We start from the raw sequence: 15,055 nt of genomic DNA, 5'->3' as shown, positions 1-15,055 counted from the left end.
TAGGGGCTGCGGCGATCTCCGGGGCGACGATGCGCGATCCAGCGGCGATCTCTCTCTCGCAGCTCCTCGATGCGATGGCTCTGCGACGACGTTCGCAGTGACGTGATGCGGTCCGCAAGCAAGCGGTGTGGCGATCTCACCCAGCGATGACAGGCTCTGGGACGACACTCGCAGCGATGGTAGTCTTCCCGCACCGGCCTGGTGCGTCCCGCAGACGAAGGATGCGACGGCTCTGGCAGCGGCAACAGGCGCTGCGACGATCTCGGCCTTCGTAGCGGCGGGAATTTCCTTGCACTGTCGGGGATGCGCTCCGCAGCGAGCGATGCGATAACCTTTCTTTAGCAAAGTCTTTAAAGCTTAGTTTCCAGCTTCCCAGCACAGGTACAACTTCCAGATGCACCACACATGGGCCACGCACTCCAGGAAGGACAGAACTCTCTCAGTAGAGCTCAGGGAAAGCTGGGGTGAAGTCCTTTTGTTCCTGGGACTTCAAAACAGGGAGCCAGCTCTTCTCAGGCCCTTGGAGATTCCTTCAAGCAAGGGGACACAGCACAAAGCAAAGTCCTTCCCCTCTCCTTGGCAGCAAAGCAACAGCAGGGCAATCCAGCAGAGCAACAGCTGGACAATCTTCCTTCTTCAGTTTCAGCTTTCTCCTTGGCAGAGGTTCCTTCTTGATTCCAGGATGATCTAATTTTCTGTTGTCAGGGGTCCTGTACTTATACCCATAAAAGTCTTTGTTCCCTTTGTGCAGGAGGGCTCTGAGCCCGGTCTGAACCAGTTCTGGGTGTTCCTTGAGCACTTTGTTTTCCTGGCTTCTCCTTTCCTTTCAGAGTGAGGGGCAGGGTTATCAGCCGCCCAGCAGGAGGTGGAGCCAGCATTGTGGAAGTCAGGCACTGCCCTATTCAGGTCCAGGTGCTATCTCCTCCCACCACTCAAGTTGAAAATGCAGTCATTCAGCCTAGGGCTGACTCAGCCAACCTCCTGGTGGATCCCCAGCCCCTGTCACTCTCAAACCAGACAGTCAATACACAAACAGGCCAAGGCACACAGAAAGGTCAGACAAGAGAACAGCAACTTTCTAAAAGTGCTATTCTCAAACACAGGAGTTAAAAAACACCTTTCCTAAAAGATTTGTTATTAAATTCTGAGTTCAGGGATACCAGACCTTTATGTCCTATCTTGCTCCTATGGGAAGATTTGCTAGTAGCCACTGTAGCCAGCATCCCTCATGATAGCCTAAGGAGCAAGATAGCCTTGCAGCAGTGAAAAAACGAAAATGGCTGTAATTCACTACCAGAGCATGACACCTGCACAAGTACATGCTCTACCTTTCACGTACACTGCACCCTGCCCAAGGGGGTACCTTGGGCCTTCCATAGGGGTGACCAATGTGCACAGAAAGGGAAGGGTAAGGCCTGGTCAGTGGGGACACTGACCAGGAGGACATGGCAGTTCACAGACTGTACACAGGCACTGTGGTGGCAGGCCTGAGACACCATTTTGGGGCTACTCATGTGGGTGGCACAATCAGTGCTGCAGGCCCACTAGTAGCATTTGTCATCACGAGCCCTGGCACACTCAGTACACTTTACTAGGGACTTCTTGGTGATACAAATATGCCAATCATGCACCCCATTGGGGTAGCTGCGCACTTTATAAAATACACAAATAAATAAAATAAAATAAATCAGCAGTGGTAAAGTGCGCAGAGTCCTATTGCCAACAGCCACGGGTCAGGAAAAATAAGGGAGGAAGAAGCAAAAAGTTTGGGGATAACCCTGCAAAAAGGGCCAGTTCTAATAGGGACCAATACTGATTTCCCTGGGTTCAGTTGAAGACCTGATGTCTGCAGCAACCAGAGACAGTATGGCCCGAGGAGTCGTGGTTCGGCCAGAAAGAGCAAGACATCATCCCCATATAGCGCAATTTTGTCCGATTCGGTATTTGGCCACTCCCAACCCTTAATGCGGTCGTCAGCCCGCACCAAGGATCCCAGGGGTTCCATTGCCAGGGTGAACAAGGGCAGGAGGGGACATCCCTACCGTGTACCCCTAGCAGTGGGAAAGGCTTCGGACAGCACACCGTTCAACAACACTCGCGCACGCGGCTGTGCGTAGAGTCCACGGACCAGTGCCCTGGATTTGGGGCCCGAATCCCATCTTGGCCAACACATCATGGAGGTAGGCCCAGTCCACCGAGTCAAAAGCTTTTTCAAAATCTATGAGGAGGAGAGCTAAATAAGGAGTGAGTAAGTGTTGAGGGGCCAGAGTCAGTTGCAAGCTCCGGAAGCAGTGGCCGGTCGCTCGTTTGGGCATAAAGCTGCATTGGTCCGGATGGACTAGCGAGGGCAAGTACGGCTTCAGTCGCTGGGCCAGGATGGTGGTGTAGAGTTTGATCTCTGTATTTAGGAGGGATATGGGATGGTAGTCCGCGCAGTGACGGGAGGGAGGCTAGGATTTTGGGAGGACCACAATATTGGCAAAATCCGTTTCCACCGAAAAGGAGCCCTTATCAAGGGCTTAACAAAAAAGGCCGGCCAGATGGGGCACAAGAGTGGCACAATATGACGTATGGTATTCTTGGGGAAGGCCATCTGGTCCTGGAGTCTTACCCGATGATGTAAGGGAAATTGCTTCCTCAATTTCTTTTCTAGAGATGGGGCGGCCTTGGTCCTTCTGGGCGGCCGTCTCCAACCGGGGGAGACTCACATAGCCCCTTTTGAGGAGAATGTGAAGCGATAGGTCGGGGTTTTGCGCTGCATATAACCTCTGATAGTAACCGGCGAACGTGCGTGCCATCGCTTGAGGGGCACCATGCACCGTGCCTTGGTCGTCTACTACTTCTGGAATTATACGATTTGATTCGCCCTAGGAAAAGTAGCTAACCTATGCAAATCGTACCATTTTTGTCTCCCCAGCCATAGATTCCCGCCACTGAGGACCTCCAGAGGAGCTTGGCCGCGTCTAGTGATAACTGCCTGATCTCGGCCCGGGATGGGCTAGCTGCCGGCTTTGGGCGGCATCCTCAGATAGGGAGAGTGATTGTTTCAAGTGAAGAGCATGTGCTTCCCTCGGGGTAATTCCCCATTGCTGCACCTGCCTCTGTTTCTTAAGTTGCCCCTTCTCAATGCCCCATATGGTTGCCTTCCCGACCTCCCACAGGGTTCCCGGGGACGATGCGAATCCCTCGTTGGTAAGAAAATGTTGCTCGAGCTCCTTCCCTACCGCCTTCTTAAATTCTGTGTCTTGGAGGAACCAAGCGTTCATCCTCTACGTTTTGCGGGCCGAGGGAGGGGGAGTCCTTTTACTGAGGAGCATCGGAGAATGGTCTGAGATTCCCCTAGGTAGTATCCACGATTGTCGAACAGTCAGTGGCGAGGAGAAAGATTGCGTCTATGCGTGCTTGTGTGCGGTGGGCTGCAGAGGTATGAGTAAAGTGGGTGGTGCGTGGATGCCATGTGCGCCACACATCACAGAGGCCCAATGGCTCGGACCAGGTCCTCAACTGTTTCGCTTGCGCAGAACGGGCAGTGGAAGGAGGGCCCATTGTATTTAAGGCCGGGAGGGAGACTGCATTGGAGTCGCCACCCACTATCGTGGTACTCAGAGGGAGAGTGGACAGGAGGTTGGAGATCTGTGCCAGTGGGGGAGTGAGCATCGAAGGGGGAGAGTATATGGACATGAGGTTGAGAGGGGAGCCACACAGTGCCACGTATGTGCCCTGAGGGTCGTGGGTCACCCGGGACAGGACGAAGGGCAAATTGCGTCTCATGAGGATGGCCACCCCGCGGGAGCCTCTGGAGAAGCTGGAGTGCCACACTCTGTCATACCCCTAGCGGGCAAGGAAAGGGCAGCAGTTACCCAGGAGATGTGTTTCTTGGATGAGGAGTATGTCAATGTGGAGGCGTTGTGGGTAGGCCAGAACCGCAGTGCACTTCAGCCAGGAGACCATTAACATGACATGACTTGGAGAGAAGCCCCGATCGTGGGGTCGTCGATCATGGCGGGTGATATCTGAGTCTAAGACATGCCATCCCTGGGGGGTGTGTGAGTGCTTGTGGGGGCCAACATATATGTGACTGGTCGCATGTGTTAAGAGCTAGTACAGCCCTTGCGGAAGAGGCCTGTGCCAGTCTGTGGAAGCAGAAACAACAAGACAAACAAAACAGAGGCAATAACCAATCCCAACCCTCCCCCCTTCCCCCTCCCTACATTTTGAAACCTGAAGCATCTGTCGACCCCCCATTTAACTAGACCAAACTAAAACGCTCGGATTGGTTGCATGGAGGACCCCTCCAGAAGAACGGATAATCAGAGCATCGGCATTAAACAATTTGAATGAACATAGAAGTCTACCAATGTCAGAAGACCCCCCCCCCCCCCCCGAAGAGGCGCCCGCCCCGGTGGGGGCGACCTAATTTGAATCTGACCACAAGGCCTTTAAAGAATAAGAGTGCGGGAAAGGTCAGAGTCCAGTTGGGCCAGCGGTAAGCATGAGCCCAATAAGTTCTTAGTGGTGCGAGGCCTGTTGCGTGGTGGAGAGCCTGATTGGCTGGAGGAGTCGCGAAGGTCTGGAGCCACCACACTTGAGGATCTGAGTGCTGTTGCATGTGACTGGCGCCCCTTACGAGACCTCGTGCAACGTCGGCGGTGGCATCCCGGCGACCTCTGCCCCCCGGGTTGCGATAGGGGTGTAGCCTGCTGTTTTTGGGGCGGCAGCCGCGCGGCACTGGTGGCCCGTTGCGGCGGCCTTTATAATTTATTTGGGGACACTCACATTAGTAGTGTCAGTGTCCCCAAATAAATTATAAAGGCCGCCACAACGGGCGACCAGTGCCGCGCGTGCGGTCCTGTTTAAAGTGCAAGCGCATGTGCACCGCCACCTGCTGCTGTTAATTGCTGCGTGCAGCGCACGCACGCCACCACCACCCTAGCATAGGCCCGTGACGTCGCACTAGCTTCTGCGCGCCGGGCGGAGGCGTCAGGTGGTGGAAGGCCGACCGAGCTGTAGGCAGAGAGACACAATACAAATCTGCGAGACTGGGTAAAGCAGTGATGTCCCGCCCTTGGCACAAAGCAGTTAATTGATCAGGGGCGTGGAATACAGGCAGGGCAGAGCAGGTCAGAAGAGCCCAGAGAAAGGGTCCACGGCCCTTTCTGAGAACGCCAGGCGCAAGAAGTAAGTGATGTCAAAGTACACAAGTTTTGTGAGTTCTGCTATAGGCACAGTTGTTCCAATGTGCTTCCGTATTCTCACTCCACTGAGTGAGGGTGAAGGAGAGTGTGTTTGTGGTATGTTTATAGCTTCTTTAGTTTCTTGAATTAAACTTGCCATGGGTTTATGGTGAACCTGTGTGCCAGTGTTGAGCTGTGATATCTAGCAACCATACAGCATGACGTTACACATTCTGCAGTAAACATGGGGTAGGTGCATACCATCTTGAAATAGTTTTTCACGTGTGCTGCACTGGACAGTCCATGAACTGATTGGCTACAGACATCCACTGTTTCACAGCCTAGTTAATGCATGCAGTAGATGACCCGAGGCCTGGTGATTGCGTGGGAGTGAGCAGGTGATTGTGTGCGATCAGGTGATTGCTTGGAAATGAGATCACAGAGAGCCATCATTGGGTCCGATCTGTGGAAGTTCTGCATGCTTTCACAGATACACAGCAACAAGGGACAATGGCTGTCTCTTCAAAGCACCAGACATAGTCTGTGCCTACCTGCTCCACAGGGTTGTATGTGATTTCATAGAAAAACGATTAAATGCCACAGAAACTGTCTGTTGGAAACTTTCGGGATTAATTCCATTTACCGTTTCATAGAAACCGATGAATAGATTTAGCAAGCTTATTGTTTCAGGTGTAAATCAAACCCTTCAGGATGTCATGATTGCAAAAAAAAATGAAAATATCAGCACTTTTGTAAAAATGCCTCGCATTTGACAAAAGTGCCTGTGAAATTTGGATAATGCTTAAACTTTTGCCCTCCCCACCGCCTGCTCGTGAGGTTGGAGCACTGCATTTCTAAAATGTTTTAGTGGTGCAGGCCCTGCGTCTTCTGCAGCAGAGCAACTCTTTCTCTCCTCTTCGGCACGAATATCCAAAACCAATATAGATTGGAGTTGGAATCTCTGGCTAACACCGGGTGGCACCTTACCCCAGCTAATTTAGCAGCAGAAATAGGCTCCAGCCCCTGAAGGTGGGACCAATATGTGCGTTCTCTCTCTTTGGTAATATATAAGCTGAGGGACTGTGAAACTGAATAGCTCCTCCACACTGCTTTCTGGACTGATTAGTTATATTTCAAAATATGCACACTCTGCACTATGATGCGGAAAGAGTGGGTGGAGGAGTGGTAATACGTCAGCAGCCAGCAAGATGGCCCAGCAAGTTGAGACCTCTAGTTTTACCTGCACGTCAGAAGTTTGAATGGCAGTAAAGTGGATCTTAGCCTTTCATCCTTTCAAGGTCGATAACCAGAGCACTCTGTTAGTAATTATAGTAATTATAGACTATCAGCCTGATTCATGAAGCGAAATAGCGCCCGCAATGGCAGCGAAAACGCAATTGCGGGTGCAAAACATGGAATCGGCATTCATGTACGAAATAGCGAAATCGCTAAAAAATAATAGCGAGCGGAATAGCGATTACGCTGTAAAAGTCGCAGACTCCGGGAAGTCGAGCATTAGCGAAAATGAAATAGCGACCAACCACGGAATCTGCGAATTGAATAGCGAAACGCAATACTGTCTCAATCGGCATTCATGAAAGAAATACATTAGCGAAAAATCGCTAAATCGCACATTAGCGCGGCGCAATTTAAGGACAACTCAAAGCAGGTGGTAACCATAAAAGCCATGATTAACCAAATTTTGAAAAACTGTTAGCCAATCACCAACAGGTCCAGGCCTGACCAATCACACATAAGGACATTCAGCAGCAGCAATAGGCGTTCCACAATGCCTGGGATGTACATGGTGGTGAGGCGGCGAAGGCTACAGCGAGCAGCACGGAGGAGACGCATGAGGCAGGCACGGATTTACCGGCAGCGGGTCACCTTGCTGGGGCAAACCAGAGAACAGATTTATGCCAAATACAGGCTGAATGGGGAAATGATCACCTGGCTGATACAAGAACTCGACCCCATCATGCAGCACCCAACAAGGCGAAACAATTCTGTGCCCACACATGTGCAGGTATTGTGCAGCCTGCACCTCCTGGCATCCGGCAGTTTCCAGGGCATAGTAGCCGCTGCTGGGGGGATTTCCCAGCCCACCATGTCACGCTGCCTCCACACTTTTGTTGACGCCATGCTCACCCAGCTCCACCAGCACATCACATTTCCCACCAGCCAACAGGATTTGGACCTCACAAAACTACAATTTTATAATGTTGCCCATTTTCCCCATGTCCTTGGCTGCATAGACTGTACCCACGTCGCCATCTGCCCACCAGCTGGCACGGAGTATATGTACCGCAACAGGAAGTCGTACCACTCCCTCAACATACAGATGGTCTGCAATGCCAAGACCATCATCACTGACATTGTGGCCCAGTACCCAGGGAGTACCCATGACTCCTTTATCTTCAGGCACAGCGGACTCCACACACGACTGATCAGGGGAGAGTTTGGGGAAGGACACCTACTTGGTAAGTACACTTTGTCGACAATGTCACATTGCTATGAAGTAACTGCGCTGCACAGGCAATCAACATCTGCTCCTCTCATTCAGGTGACAGTGGCTACGCCCTACGGGAATACCTCCTGACCCCTTACCTCAACCCTGCCACACCTCAGCAACGCCGCTACAATGTTGCGCACATCCGGACAAGGAACTGTATTGAAAGGACATTTGGCCTGCTCAAGAGCAGGTTCCGTATACTGCACAAGACAGGTGGGGCCATGTATTACAGTCCTGCAGCGTGCTGCCGCATTGTGGCTGTCTGTGCAATGCTTCATAACATTGCAACCAAGCGCCGGATACCAGTTGACATCTCAGGCAGTGAATCTGAGGGGGACGACCGGCCACCAGCACATGCGAACCATGCACGCGGGGAGAACCCAGCTGAAGGCCACAGACGTCGCAACCACATCACATATCACAATTGCATGCAAACTGTAATGATTACACAAGGCGTATGTGTGCACCAAAATAAATGTATTTGTTTGAATCACAAAAAAATAAATGGGTGTTCGTAATAACTATATACAAAAAGCAGTATTCATGCATACTGCATGGGACGCTCCATTGCAGGCTTAAGTTCAGCCTGCGTCTGTGTCCCTGTCACAATGTCATTGCCGTCTCCGGCGCACAAGTTGCTGGCGCCTGGGAGCCTCTTCCTCTTCCTGGGCAGCTGGAGGTGGGGCAGCCCTTGCGCTGCGCCTAGGTGGGGGGGCCTGCGTGGCAGAGTGGCTGCTGACACTAGAGGCACCCTCACTAGCATCATCACCCCCCACAATTGCCGGAATCACAGGTGCGTGCAGTGCGGTGACCGCGGTTGTCAAGTGCTCCAGCACCCGGGTGATATCTTCGCAGCACTGGACGAGTTGGTGCTGCTGGGTTAAGGAGCGGCGCGCAAGCAGGGTGGTGGCATTTGCCGAGGCATAATTTGAGCGGCTGTAGGTGGACAGCCGGCTCAGCAACTGGTGGTGGCGCCTGCTAGCAACACTTCGGTGCTTCACCAGCGCAGCAGTGTTGTGTTCCATAGCCGTCGTCATGCGGTCAATGGCCGCCGTCATGCGGTCCACCCTGTCGCCCACTCCCGCAACATTGCGGCCGATCTTCTGCAGCTGGAGCTGGATGGCTCCCTGCTGCTGCGACTGGCGCTGGTGTAAACGCAGCATGCGCCGCTCCACACTCATGCATGCGTGGAAGTGGCCATTGCCTCTCCTGGTGGTCGGCCGCTGTGTAGCCGATGTGGCTGGCCCAGATGGTGGTGGACGAGCTGCAGGTCTTGCAGCAGCTGGTGTTGCAGGTGCGGCAGGTGTGGTGGGTGGCCTGGCCTTGGCAGCCGGTGGGCCTGAGGCGGATGCGGCAGGTGTGGTGGGTGGCCTGGCCTTGGCAGCCGGTGGGCCTGAGGCGGATGCAGCAGGCAAGGTGGGTGGCCTGGCCTTGGCAGCCGGTGGGCCTGAGGCGGATGCAGCAGGCAAGGTGGGTGGCCTGGCCTTGGCAGCCGGTGGGCCTGAGGCGGATGCTGCAGGCAAGGTGGGTGGCCTGGCTGCTGGTGTTGGCGCTGGCGCAGGCGCAGGGGCTGGTGGCTGGGTGGCAGGTAGGGATTCCTCCTCCTGGGCCTCCTCGTCGATCAGCAGCCTCTCACTGTCGCTGCTATCTCCTGCACCTGTGAGGGTAAGTGGATACTCATTAGGTGCATGTGACTGACAGACGTGCAGATGTTACATGCATGCTGGGTGTCATTCCCTGGGTGGCTGTGTATTTGCGCACTTTGGAACCTTTCGGGCCGCATTGTGGTAGTACTACATTGTGGACATACTACGTCTCCCACAATGCTTCAGGGCATTTCCTGAAGCACGGCATGACTAAGGGCCAATGAGTGAGCCTATTTGGTCATGGGCGGTCATAGGGACAGGGTCGCAGTCGCATGCCACTTACCTTGGGTGTCTTGGGTGGGGCGGGAGGAGTCCAGAGGGGTGACGCCAACACACGCCTCCCTCTCCAACGTGTCCTCTACCCGGTCCTCCAGGGGGGTGTTGGGTGGGACAGTCGGGCCACCTCCTCCGGTGCCTGATGCCTCACCAAGGCGCTCCGCAACCCTCTCCTTGGCACGCCCTCGGAGGTCGTACCACCGCTTTTTTAATTCCTCAAGGGACCTGTCCGCAACTCCCACAGAGTTCACACTTGCCGCAATCCCCACCCAGATCCTCCTCTTCTCCTGCTCCGGGACCCTCCGGGAGTTTGCACCAAACAGCTGGTCGTGGTTGGCCACCACACCCTCTATGAGGTTCTCCAGCTCCTGTTCCGAAAATTTCAATTTGCGCTTTCGGCCAGCGCTGTTGCTGGGTCCTGCCTGCGGGTCCTCTGCCATAGCGGTCGCTATTTCGGCGGGGTCGGGATGCGCAAACGGCGGGTTGGTGGCAGCTTTCCGTCGTGGACAGTCGACTGTTAGCGTCACTGTGGTGTTTGGGGGTGGGATTTGGCAGCTTCCTGGTTGTGATGTCATCACGGTGCTCGGAATGCGTCTTCCCGTTTTCCTGATCCCGCGAGAATGCGACTCGCAATCCCGTGCAATCGGGATTGCGAGCGCAATCTCGTGCGATCGGGATTGCGAGTCGCAATCCCGATCGCAGGTAGCCGGAAATAGCGATTATTCTGCGTTTTTGGTGGGTCGCTAACGGCTTTAGCGCCCGCATGCGAGTCGCTATTTTTTCTCAGAAAAGTACATGAATGCCGTTTTGCGTTTCCTCAATAGCGAGTCGCTATTGATCGCTATTAGGGACACGCAAAACGGCCCGTACATGAATCAGGCTGTAAGTTTTTAATTTGCAAAAAAAGCCAATTTACTGTTATTGTAGTAATGCTTCAGGTTCCAATAACACTTATTTATTTGAAGTTTTTGAAAAGTGCTCTTACAATTGTCCTTTCTCACATTCTCCATGTATCCAGGGCTGACATTCAGTTCTCCAGTGTGCAGCATTGAAGTAACAATTACCATGCAGCACTGTACCCTGCCTTCTCATCACACCTCATGTGACATGTGTTTTTTCTGAGTCCCCAGATAGATCATGCAGTCTGTGTGTTCTCCTTAGTACTGCCGGTCACCGGTGTATTCAACTGTGTAGCCTTGGACCGTGTCATGTATGTGCATGTAACTTGCATGATTGAGGTAACTTGGAGTTGAGAACTTTTAGGATGATTGGCCGGGGGTGTGGCACCAGGAGGAGGCTTGGGCGCCAGGGACCTGTGGGCTCTCTCTACAATGAACAACATCGACAGAGCGTATCCAGGCATCCATGACTTAAACCAATCTTCAACGAAGGTGGCCGTCTGGCCTGCTTCCACCCCCTCAGGTAACCCCACCAGGCAGAGGTTGTTGCGATTTTCCGTGTCCTCCGCATGCCTATATAGCTCCCTTGTGTGAGTGCGAAGGTGGGCCACCTATTCCTTGAGCTGTGAGATGACGTCCTTGGCCGTGGATATGCGGGATTCAGCTTATGTCAGCAGCGCGGTGGCGTTGCGGAGGTCCTGTCTGAGGAGAGATACGTCAATCTTGATTTCCCCAATTATCCCCTCAACGGTCGCTTGCGAGGCACTAATAGCCTGGAGGATGGTGTCAAGATCTCTGTCCCGGGGGTGGAGACACCTCCGCAGCCCTTCCAGGATGCTCTGGCTCACATGTGATAAACCGGTCCATTTTGGTCTGCGTGGGAGCCGGTGTAGAATTGGGGCCCCTGTCCCTCCCCATGGCCGGGAGTAGGTCTCAGTGTCGCTGCGGTGGCAGAAAACCAAAGAGGACGGAAGGTCGGTGTGAGGGACAGAAACCCGCAGAAGTGTGCAGTGTCTATAAGCAAATACAAAGTCCGCTCCAGATGCAACGAGAAGGCGGACACCGTCCACCGTGAGGGCGCGGCACCAGCAGCGCAGACCGCATGTCCGGGAGGGACGGCCGGGAGGCCAATAGAACCCCATGGGCCAACAGGGCCCGGAGGCAGCAAGCCCAATCCTGTGCCCAATCCTGTGCCCCCAATCAGTCCCGGATACCTCCGGTGTCACCCCTCTACAGGCGGGGCCCCGTAGCAGCGAGGGACCAACCGGCGCAGGAGGCCCCCCACCAACAATCAACCGGGGGACACCCACAACTGTACTCTTCACCGCCGTCTGGTGTGATGGCCGAGACCGTCCTTCCCCAAGGGCAGGGCCCAGTGCAGAGGGAACGTGTGCAGACCAGCCTCCTCAACGTCTCAGGTCCGCAGACCACCGCAAGGGAACAAGGGTGGGCGGGGGGCACAAACTCACTCCAGGGCCGAGCGGATGGAAAATCAATCCGTCTGAGGCCTGCATACAGGGAGCGCCCTCCGCCACCCGGTAAGATGACCGAATGCGCCTGTCACAGACCTGGCCCCACCAACACCGCAGGCCACTGTCCAGGCCCCAACGAACTCCCGCACCACAAAAAACGGGAACCAGGGGTCTCCACTCAGGTCTAGAGCAAGAGAGATGCGGGGGAGGGTGGGGGCCCACTCGCCGCTGCCCGACAGTGCAACCGATCCCCACTTAGGTACTAAATGGAGAGAAACTGCCCCCGGACTCAGCAGATGAATCAGCCAGGCAGCGGGGGCCCAACCCAGTGCCACCTTCTCCGCGGGCCCCACCAAAAGCCCCACCACCTCAGGCACCGTGGTCCGGCCCCACAGTCAGCCCCGGTGCAGGATGGAGAGACAGAGCGCCCCATGGAGCCCAGCAAGCGGAGACGCGGGGGGGGCGAGTGCCCCGCACCAGCGCTTCTGCCCGAGCCAACAGCCTTTCCCCCACTCACCGATAAGGACCACACTAAGGCCCAAGGCCAGAGGCCCTCCCAGCCTTGCGATCCATAGGCCTTCTTTGCCACCACCTCCTCCACGCCGCAGGCACCTGCCGACGTGCTGGCCGATCCGACATCAGAGGCCATAAGATGCTTCCGGGTTGTCTCGCCCTTCGACTTCAGGGCCCTCACGAATCAGGAGCAGAGGGAGCAGCCCGTCCCCTTCAGGCATTGCCAGCCACACTGCCCTCTCCAGCAACAGCACTCGTCCGGCGCCTCAGCCCCGATCACAAGTGGCCACGCACACAGGGACAGACAGGCCGCAGCAGGCCGCAGGCCACAGAGGGCTGCAAAAACCCCACGCCGGAACCAAAACACCGGAGGGGGAGCGTCATCGGTCAGGGAACGCGCAACGACCAGGTAGGGGTCCCAGATAGGTGCCGATGTCTGTAGGATTCGAGGCGGATGACGGAGGGGTCTGGAGCACTCTTAGAGTCCGACCGGCATCTTGCCGCCTCAGGCCACGCCTCTGGCTCATAGTATAAATGTAGAGTGAGGTGGCATCCATTTTGGCACTGCCCTTTGGTCGATAGTAGAGACGGAACTGCAAATTCTGTTGTGCAAGATGAAGGGAACGTTCGGAGTGGTCTTCCTTGAACAAATTTTCAGATGGGCTGATGTCAGCCAGGGCAAAACCTTACACCTCTGTGCAATTTGGCGGGTGCTCCAGGTCAGGGACTAGTAGTACCTGCCATAAGGGGCATCACTACACAAAGGCTGGAAAAGGTTACATGAAAAACAGCCATGGAGACTGGAGCATGGAAGCATTAAGGATAGAAAATGTACTCTTGTGGTAATAAAGGAATGCACATCATAGGCATAGTCTGTAACAAGCATTTGCAATGCAATAGGTCTCGCATTTCCGAGACTTAGAGCTATTGGTGTAGTAAATGAAAATGTCTTTTATGCATGTGTTTTGTTTAGAGTGCAGTGGATGCGTGTGGAGTGTAAATATGTTGGTTGCCTTGGAAATGCTAGTTGTGCAATTTTGTGTGGTGGAATTGTATGGAGTGTATTTGTTTAGTGGAATTATGTGGCATAGTGGATAGGAGTAAGAGCTACGCAGAATAGATAGAAAGCAAGATAGAGAGGGATACATTGTTTGTGTAGGAAGTGGTGAATGACTTTAGCATCTCTGTGAATTTTATCGCAGAAGTTAAGAAACATTGTCCAAGTATATTTACAAAAGGGGAATTGGTGCAGCTGCTTCAAGTGCATGGGCACCATTAAAGAATGCTGCGCTTTTAAATAGTTACTGGACCAACATTATATAAGTGGAAATGCTAGCAATTTAACTAGGTTAGTCTTTAAGTGTTAATTCTAGGTTAATCAATTTTTAAACGGGTTATAAACTGCTGATTTTAGTTTTATATTTGACAGAAATGTGAGACAAAAAGTGTTGCACTGTTTACCTCAGTGCATGTCTAGTTCTGCATACATACTGTATGAGTCATCACAATGTGGATTTGGGAACAGCACAGCTAAACATGCTACATCAACTAAGAGGACGTCACCAGGCGAGTCAACAAAACTGCATAGCCTGGCTTGTTGTTTGCTAAAGGAAAGTGTATAATCATTTTTTTTCAGCACAAAAGCACAGTTATTTATGGCTGCAGAGGAAGAAATAGATTACATTTTTACCGCGTTTTTATTTACACATACTCCTCTCGGAAGTAAGTCCGCACCAACAGGTTGCAGTCATGACACGTTAACAATAAAGTCACACACACTATTCACACAATTTATGCACAATGATCACACTTAAAAACAGAAGTTTGGATTGAAATAGGTAACGCCATGTGAAATCATGTGGAGTAAAATATTTTCCTTAGACAATTTCGGTTATGAACATTTTGTTTTGCTCTTAACATGATAAAAAAAACCTCATAAATTATGCTACCTAGGTAACCACGCTGCTGGTTAGTGATGACATTTCACCTCCCCTGATAAACTGTGTTTTCTGCTACTTAGATTTTATGAAGCGCAAACACGAGTACTGTAGAGCACTGGAGAAGGCTGCATGTTAAGAGTCATCCTGGCAGCAAAAACAAGCAGGACACTGTACGCTGGCGGGCTTGGATAATGAATGTCAGCACAAGCAAAGCTGGCGCCCTGCTGTGTTCATTGTGTGGCGCTCCCTATAAAAACAAAGGCAAGGAGTGGCCACCATTTGAAAAGAATAAAGAGTGAAGTACCATGGTACCATGGTACAGCATTTAAAATAAAGAAGCATAAGTCACCTTGCCAGCAAAGACAAGCTGGACGCCGGCGGGCTCCCATTGAAGGCCGCCCTGCTATTGAAGAATGGGCTTGTGCTCTGCTGTATCCAGTACCGTGCTGTAGTGTAGTTCCTATATTCCCAAAAGGCTCTGCGCATTGGAATAATATATCCTATAGATTTGACATAGGACTGAGGTCAACTAGGTCTCTATCGAATATACTAAACTTAATTGTGTATGTGCCAGCTAACTCAGAGGTCACTAGAAACTTTCTCGAATTCACAAGAAGGGATTA

The sequence above is a fragment of the Lissotriton helveticus genome, chromosome 6 (genome assembly GCF_964261635.1).
Source record: "Lissotriton helveticus chromosome 6, aLisHel1.1, whole genome shotgun sequence".
Classification (NCBI taxonomy): Eukaryota; Metazoa; Chordata; class Amphibia; order Caudata; family Salamandridae; genus Lissotriton; species Lissotriton helveticus.
Note: the sequence above shows the minus strand (reverse complement) of the source record.